This window comes from Hippopotamus amphibius, chromosome 2, assembly GCF_030028045.1.
Source record: "Hippopotamus amphibius kiboko isolate mHipAmp2 chromosome 2, mHipAmp2.hap2, whole genome shotgun sequence".
NCBI lineage: Eukaryota > Metazoa > Chordata > Mammalia > Artiodactyla > Hippopotamidae > Hippopotamus > Hippopotamus amphibius.
In genome coordinates this window covers 214,870,117-214,878,657 of record NC_080187.1, presented here as the reverse complement: position 1 = coordinate 214,878,657, position 8,541 = coordinate 214,870,117, and the positions used below count along the sequence as shown (strand labels likewise).

The 8,541-nt window shown below is 41.4% G+C and overlaps 1 protein-coding gene across 6 annotated transcripts in view; it reads left to right on the top strand.

The window, feature by feature from the left end:
- Positions 1–5,393: 5,393 nt before the first annotated feature.
- The window catches only part of EDC3 (enhancer of mRNA decapping 3), a 55,376-nt gene continuing 52,228 nt past the window's right edge, over positions 5,394–8,541 (top strand). For 2 of the 6 annotated variants that reach the window (XM_057723329.1, XM_057723327.1), the window contains exon 1: positions 5,394–5,532. The gene's annotated coding sequence lies outside the window, so the exon portion shown is untranslated. Of the gene's footprint in view, positions 5,533–6,282; positions 6,339–8,541 lie in introns of all 6 variants that reach the window. The other 4 variants (XM_057723331.1, XM_057723328.1, XM_057723332.1 and 1 more) reach the window with 3 other exon arrangements.

Below are 8,541 nucleotides of genomic sequence, written 5' to 3'. Positions count from 1 at the left end.
TGAACCTGTGTCCCCTGCATTGGCAGGGGGATTCTTAACCACTGTGCTACCAGGAAAGTCCCCGATCTGTGTTTCTAAATCCCGAATTCTTTCGTATTCTTTGCGGTGCTAAGGTGAAGGGTGAATTATTGCAAACTCTCCATTTCATGGGTATAAGCAGGAAGTAACTGCTTATACAATCGGGATCCAAGTTGTAAAAATGAATTTCCCCACTGATTGCCAGTGCACATGAAATTATACTTATTTGATAGCATTAACACACAGCCTTTCTGCATAAACAACCAACGCCCATTCTGAATGGCCAGCTTTGGCTTTGGTATAGTGGGAGCTTTCTCTAGAGTAGGTGGGTAGGGGTGGTGAATGAAATGCCCCTAAGAAGCTGCATTTCAGGATTCTCTGAAACAATTTTTTTTAATTGTGTTTAAATATTTTAAATTATACATAATCTTTGCAAAAATTCAAACAATGCAGAAGTATATAGTTAAAAGTAAAAACTTCACCTACTCCCGTTTTCCTGTACCATACCTCTCCCCAAAGATATTTACAGGACAGTTTAAAGGCTATCCTTCCAGACCTTTCTCCATGCATTTACACATGTAGGTTGTTTTCATGCAAATGAGATTGTAATACATATATTGTTCTGTGATCTACTTTTCTGTACGCGTCATCGGCTTTTAGCAGCTGCATACCATTCTACTGATGAATGTGCTTAAGGCTCCCAAACCAAGCTAATTTTATCAAACCAGGAAGGCTATTTTTGGTTTTGTTGAGATGAGGTCTAGAGTTAGCTTTTTTCTCCCCCCAAGAACCATTTGAAATCTACGAATCCCTCTCTTTTACTAATTTTCCATGCTAATTATGCCTTATATGCATAGTAGTTATTTGTAGTTACAGTTTGCTCTTACAGTTTATTATTATAATGGTTGCTGTTAAATTTTATCCCATGGTGCCTCACACACCTGCCATAAACAAACATCGCTACACTTTCAGTGTGATGGTGGTAAACTTCTTGCTGGCTGCTCTATAGCTCCACATGTTCTTATTTTAACCATTTCATACCTAATATTATTTGAACTATATTAATATACCAAATAAGGCCACATTGACCTTGGTAAAGCTGTGCAGTTACTTGTGTTTAAATATTTGTTACTTCAAAGAAAACCTTTTTATTATGGTGACTTTTGAACATACATAAAAGTAGACAGGATCATAATATAATAAATCCCAATATACTATCATCCAGCCCCAACAAATATGAAGCCATGGCCAGTCATGTTCCATTAATACCCCACTGACAACCTCATATTATTTTCAAGCAGACATCATATGATTTCATCAGAAAAATATTTCAGTACGTATTTCCTTTTTAAAAAATAAGCTTATTTATTACTTTTTATTTCTGGCTGCGTTTGGTCTTCGTTGCTGTGCGAGGGCTTTCTCTAGTTGTGGAGAGCGGGGGCTACTCTTCGTTGTGGTGTGCTGGCTTCTCATTGCGGTTCTCTTGTTGCAAAGCATGGGCTCTAGGCACACGGTAGCTGTGGTTTGCGGGTTCTAGAACACAGGCTCAGTAGTTGTGGCACAGGGACTTAGTTGCTTCACGGCATGTGGGATCTTTCTGGACCAGGGCTTGAACCTGTGTCCCCTGCATTGGCAGGCAGATTCTTAACCACTGCACCACCAGGGAAGTCCCTCAAGATATGTTTCTTAAAGGACTTTCAAGACACAAGACCATGCTTAAAAATTAACAATTCCTTAATATCATTAAATATACAGGGTGTTTGAATTTACAATTGTTTAATAAATGTCAAAAACATTTCTTATAGTATTTTTTAAAAGTCAGGATGCAAACAAAATCCACTTATTGTGATTGGTTTTCTTTTAAGGATCATGTAAACTATATAGGTATACCCTTCTCTTTTTTTGTTCCCTCTTGAAATGTGCTGAAAAACTCTGTCCTGAGAATTTCTCGGTTTGGATTTTGCTGACTGCATCTCTATGTGGTCATTTAATATGTTTCTTTGTCCAATGTATTTCCCATAAATTAATAGCTGGATCTAGAGGTTTGTTCAGCTTCAGGTTTGATTTGGGGGGGGGGCAAGTTTACTTCATAAATAGTAGCTGTTGATGTTCAATGCCTAGATCTCAGCTGGAATTTTTTTTTTTTTTTTTTTTTTTTTGGCCACACCATAGGCCATATAGGATCTTAGTTCTCCAACCAGGGATTGAACCCATGCCTTCTGCACTGGAAGCGCAGAGTCTTAATCACTGTACTGCCAGGAAAGTCCCTGGAATACCTTTTCAAAGAGAAACTTTCCCTCCTCTATTGTTTGGTTACTCAGTAGTACAGATAGCATAAGAAAGGTAGGCTATATGCAGATTCTTTCCCTTCACTTATTAGTTTTTAAAATAATGTGCTGGTTTCTAGCATCCTCCAACAGTGACCTATTGTGGAGTTTTTTGTTTGTTTGTTTGTTTTTAGATTGCTTTATTTTTCCTATACTACAAGTACAGTTAATTGACAAACAGCTGAGAAAACGAGATTTCATACATCCTCTGCAGGATAAAATGTTGCAATCTGGTTTAAAATTTATTTTTAATTTACATACAGTAAAATTCACTCTTTGGTGTACATTTCTATGAGTTTCTCAAATGCATATGATCAAGATTCAGTTCTATCATCCCCTCTGTTCCCTTGTGCTACCCCTTTGTAGTCAAACTTCCTGTCCCCCACTCCCAGGCAAACCCTGTTTTTCTGTACCTATAGTTTTGCCATACAAGTGGAATTATACAGTATATAGCCTTTTGCATGTGGCTTTCACTTAGCATAACACATTCGAGATTCATGTATCTTGTTGGATGTACTAATTTGTTCATTTTCATTGTATGGATCTACCACAGCTTGTTTATTCATTCCCCAGTTGAAGGACATTTAGATTGTTTCCAATTTTTGGTGAATAAAGCTGCCATATACATTTGTATACTTTTTTTTTTTGTGAATATAGATTTTCATTTCACTTGCATAAACAAGTAAGAGTGGGAGCACCAGGTGTACAGTTCAGTATATTTCCAATTAAGTTTTTGAAATTATCATTAGTGACACATAGATCTTAATACATTTGATGGATTTCTATTGTTATTATTGTTGCCCAAATTGTCCTACTTTTGACCAGTGGGAGCCTCTTCAAGTTGGCATCTGAGTTCTTTTAACAAAAATGCAGTAATGCAGAGAACGGACTGGAGGACCCGGGGTTGGGGGGGACGAAGGGGAAGCTGGGATGAAGTGAGAGAGTAGCATAGACATATTTACACTACCAACCGTAAAATAGATAGCTAGTGGGAAATTGCTGTATAACAAAGGGAGATCAACTCAATGATGGGTGATGCCTTAGAGGGCCAGGACAGGGAGGGTGGGAGGGAGTCGCGGGAGGGAGGGGATATGGGGATAAATGTATAAATACAGCTGATTCACTTTGGTGTACCTCAAAAGCTGGTACAAGAGTGTAAAGCAATTATATTCAAATAAAGAGCTTAAAAAAATGCAGTAGTCTTTGACAGCTTCTTTGCTATCTTGTACAAGATGTTTCAGGCATATGGTATGTATTTCTTGTCCCAATTAGTGTTCATTTTAACATATTAAGAGAGTCAGTCTATATAGCTGATGGTTGTAGCAAAGACAAGGTGTTTAGAACAATTTTACAGCATGGCTCCCCTCCTTCCCTAACTCTATAAAATGCTCATCTTTAATCTGAATTTTTTGTGCAATTAATGAATATCCCAAATTCTAGATTCTGCTGAGAGAACATATCGTTTGTGTAAAACAATGATTCTCCTTTCCAATTCTGAATGTATTTGCCACTCTCTGTAGGCCACAGGAGAAACTCAATAATGCTTAAAAGCATTAAGAGACTTAAAAGTCTGGGTGATTGATCCTTCCGTGAGGTCAAAGTTCAAAAACAACACAGCATAGTTCTCTAAGCAGAGCAATTCATTTAGTAGAATTAAGGCAGTTGTTGATCTCTTTTCCAAAATTTAATGGCTGACCAACTAGGACTTCAGATCTGACTAGAGTGCCCCAGTCTGAGCTCCAGGGAAAGTCTATGTAGGGGGTCTCAGGCCAATCCTTTCATTCATTCAACAGACACTTATTTTAGCACCTACTTTTTGGCAGGCAAGGTGCAAGGTGATGGGGATGCAAAAGTAGGCATAACATCCAACTGACCTCTGGGGCTACAGCAGTGCTTGCAGCAGAGAACAACCACAAGATGAAAGACTGATTCTCCTGTGAGTTTAAAAAATCATTTGGAGTAGACTATAGACCCATAACCAAAGGGAGGCACACGAGAATTAGCCACCTTTTTTGGTTATAGCAGTCATGCTCAGGTGCACATTATCTCATTTAATTTTACAGCAACTTTGCTACCTATTATCTCCAGAGTTGCACAGCTCGTTTGTAAAATAATGATTAAAAAGAAAAGGTAGAGAAAGGATTCAACTTTTAGTCTAATATACCAATGGTTCCCAAACCTGGGGTATGCTAAGAATTGACTGGAAGGAGCCTTTAAAATAATAGATGCCACGGCCCCTTCCAGACCTACTAAAACGGAATCTCTAGTGATGGAGGAAGGGAAGAGAGAATTTCTGAAAAGAAAAAAATTAAGCTTCTTCAACTGATTTTGCCGTCTGCCCAAGCAGTGGTTCCTAAATCAGGTGTCAGGCTTCAAGATGATCTTGCAAACCCTAAAATTCCTCATTACACTCAGTCTTGGCCCTAAACGCCTGCTCTTTTCAAAATCAAGACTACCGACTCTAAAACACCACGGGGAAGGAGAGAGTCACTTTCCCGTGTACCGAGTACTGGGGGTGGGGTAGGGGAAGGCAGTCAAGCATAATCAAGCACAGATTGGCTGACACTAAGCCCAAAACGAACTGATGCTGATAAACTTTGAAGCTCTACCACGAAGGGAATTTTTTTGTTTCCTTTAATCCATCACGGGAGCCTATTAATTGCATCCCACAGCTGCAACTGATCAAGGATGGGGGCCACGTGATCAGGCGCACCCTCCTCACCAAAGTCTTCCGCTCTTGTTGGGCGATTAGCTCAAGAGAGACTGGAGGAAAAGTCGGCGCTTTTCATTAAGACTACGCGAGAGACGGAAGCTTCCCAGGCATCTGAGCCGGGAAGGGGAGCCAGGGCTCCAACTCGAACCTAGACTCCACCTGATATAAGTAGGCGGGGCACGCAAAACGGCCTAGCAGGCACGGTTCTGGAAGGCCACAGCGCCTGCCCGGGCAGTGTTCTTCCCACACTCTCAAATTTCCCGGGCGCTCTGCTCCTCAACGGCCGGCCCCCTGGTTTCCGAGGCGTCGCACCGGAAGTGACCTCACGCCGGTGGCGTGGAGACGCGGGCGCTTCCGGCGGCGGCCGTGGCTGTGGGGGTGGGTGTGGCGAAGCCCCTTGGCTCCGGGTCTGGTGGTGCTTCGGGGTCGGCTCGGTGTGGTTTGCGGAGGCGGCGCCGGCCCGGCGGCCTGGAGGTGGGAGCGAGGGCGGGGCGGGTGACTTGTGGGCGCTGGTGGGAGGGGGCTTCCGGGGTTGCCAGGAGGGTTTGCTTTTAGGCTTCGTGGTTCCAGGCCTTGCAGACCTTTACAGGGGTGGGCACGGGCTGGGGACCGCTGCGGGTGCGCAGGGGGCCCATCACTGGGGCTTGCCTCTGGGGTATGGTTTGAGGTGGGAGGCCTAGGGGAGCGGGAATCCAGATAGTCTAGGAATTGGAGGTGTGAGGCCTTAGCGGCCTAGGCTCTTAGTTTAGCCTCGATGGCTCCCGCAGCCCGCCCACTCCTTGCTCCTTGCCTCGGTTTCCTTTTCCACAGTGGAGTACGGGGGAGGGAGGAGCGCGCGTGCCACATCCGTGACTGATAGCTGGAGGACAGAAGTGAACTGGAGTCGAGAGGGAAGGGTGGCTGAGAAATTAATGATGCCTGCCAGGGCGCAGCTTCTGCTGAGTGTCTTGGGGACTTCCCCCTGATTGTTTACTGCTGTTGGTGTAAGTCTTAGCTTCTGATTATCAGTACTCTTTGTGTGATATTGGTTGAATTCGTCAGTAAGTGGCTTGTTGAATGGTTCCAGTGTTGTGGTGTGTGGGAGGCATAGTCCTCACCGCTTGGCCAGTTGGTTGTCAATAAACCTCCCAATTCCAGAGCTAGGAGGCCTAACAGTCCTCTCCTGTGGTTACAGTTGAGGAACTCGAGACCCAGAATGGTTTTTATTCTCTTTCCTATCCACAGACGAAACTGATTTCAGCCTGCGGTCTGTCAAATAGAGGTCTCAATCCCATCGAAACGTAAGTGACTGCCTCTGAGCAGGTCACTGTTTCAACTCAGATGGATTCTAGTCTTTTTTTATGAATGGCAGATTAAGCGTACTGAGAACAGAATTCCTATTTTTTGGTTTCTCCGTATGAAATGAAGGTGGTTACAAATAACGTAACTTTTTGATTGCTAAGAATTTTTTGGTGGAGGTTTCTTGAGGGGGTAGAGCTGTGGGACTAGCAGAGTGTCCCTCAGACTTTTTTGACTTGTGACCCACAGTTAATGTATTTTACATGGTGACTCTATGTGACCCCTGCATGCACAGAGTGTTCACACACTCAGGAAACAAAGTTTACCCTTTCTGTATATGATGTCCTCTACATTTTCTGTTTCATCAAAAGAGAAAAAAAGTTGATTGTCGCTCACTAAATTGTCTCTGACCTGTAATGGGTCTGACTGCTAAAGTTTGAAAAACGTTGTACTGGAAAATGTTTAAGATCCTTGAGATTCCTGAGATTCTGTAAGTAATGCAAGGTGGAAAATGTGTCATATTTCCGTTCTCATCAATCAGGGGAGCAGGGTTACTAGATTTCTTCAGCCAGAAGACACCCTTATTGGTATCTCAAAGGAGTACAATATCCATAATGATAATGTGTCCAATTTTGGCAAAGCATTTGAGTCTTTTCTGATGACCTGGTGGGTGAGATGGGGCGGGGGGGGATTTGCCATATTGTGGTAAAATTCAGTGACGTCATGACTTTGAGCATCTGTGTCTGTAGGGATTTGATTTATGGAGACAGCTTACAGCTGGGATTTTGGTGATTGGTGGGGGCGCTATCACTTTATACGTAGTGTGTATTTGAAGTCTTATCTAAAGAGTGTGCTTATCAAAGTTGTTGCCTTTATGAAGTGAAGAAAGTATCACCTGGTTGATCTCAAGATTTGCCCAGTGCAGTTTAATGAAATGGGTCATCATAAATTTAAGTACTTAATATTAAATATTTTAATTTTAAATAGGGTGTAATTTCTGAAGGTTGTAAATATTGAATTTTTAAAAATAAATACAAAGCTTTCTAAATATAATAGCAATTTGATGTTTGAAAAATATACAAATAACCTTTTTTTTTATTATTAAAAAAACCCTCTAAGGTATGGATATGTATAAAGGGTGTATTACATTACTTGATTTTCAGATATTTTAAGCCAGTCTTGTGTTCCTAGAATGAATCCCATTGACTCATGGTGTAGAATACTTTTTATATGTTGCTGAATTCAATTTGCTAATGTTAAGAATTTTCGTGAACATCCTATGTTCATGGGGATATTGGTCTGAGGTTTCCTTATGATGTTTTTGGCTGGCATTAGTATCAGAGTAAAATTATCCTCATAAAATGAGTTGGGAAGTGTTCCTCTTCTATTTGTCTGAAAGAGTTTATGTAGAATTGTTAATTATTTCTTCCTGTATGTTTGGTAGAGTTTACCAGTGAAGTCCTCTGGGCCTGGGCTTTTCCTTGTGGGAAGGTTCTACATTTCTAAGTCAATTTTTTTACTTAAGTATAGGTCTACCTGGGTTTTCTGTTACTTTTTGAGCCAGTTTGGTGATTGTATCCTTCTGGAAATTCGTCCATTTCATATTTTTTCTTTTTCTTTTAGAACTTGTATCCATTCTACTTTTTCCACAGAATTTTATCCTAAAACAGGAGTCAGTGAACTTTTTCTGTACAGGGCCTGGTGGTAGGCTTTGTGGGCCACATGATCTCTGTCAGTACTACTCAGTGCTTTTATTGTAGTGCAGAAACAGCCACAGGCAATAAGCAGACAGCTGCGAGTGGTTGTGTTCCAGTACAACTTTATTGGTAATGGGCCACATTTGGTACATCAGCTGTAGTTTTCTGACTTCTGTTTTAACGTAATAAATTTTATGGTTGAAAATCTATTATTGATAATAATTCGGTTATCTAGGCAGCTCAAGTTTATGAAAGAGTAGGGTGGAAATTGATTCCCTTGCTTGCATGTCTTTGTGTACCTCTAAGGATATGTGTATTCCAGTTTGAAGATTGAGAATTCATTTCCAGGATGTTGTAGAGGAAATTCAGGCATTTTTGTAGTTTTGTTTGGGTGAGTTGGGAGGTGGGCCTCACAGTGTGATTTTCTAGGGCCATAACTTGAATCCCCTATCTGGCTAGCATTCTTTCTGCGAGAAGGAGATACCTGAGAGAGAATTTGCTATGTGGT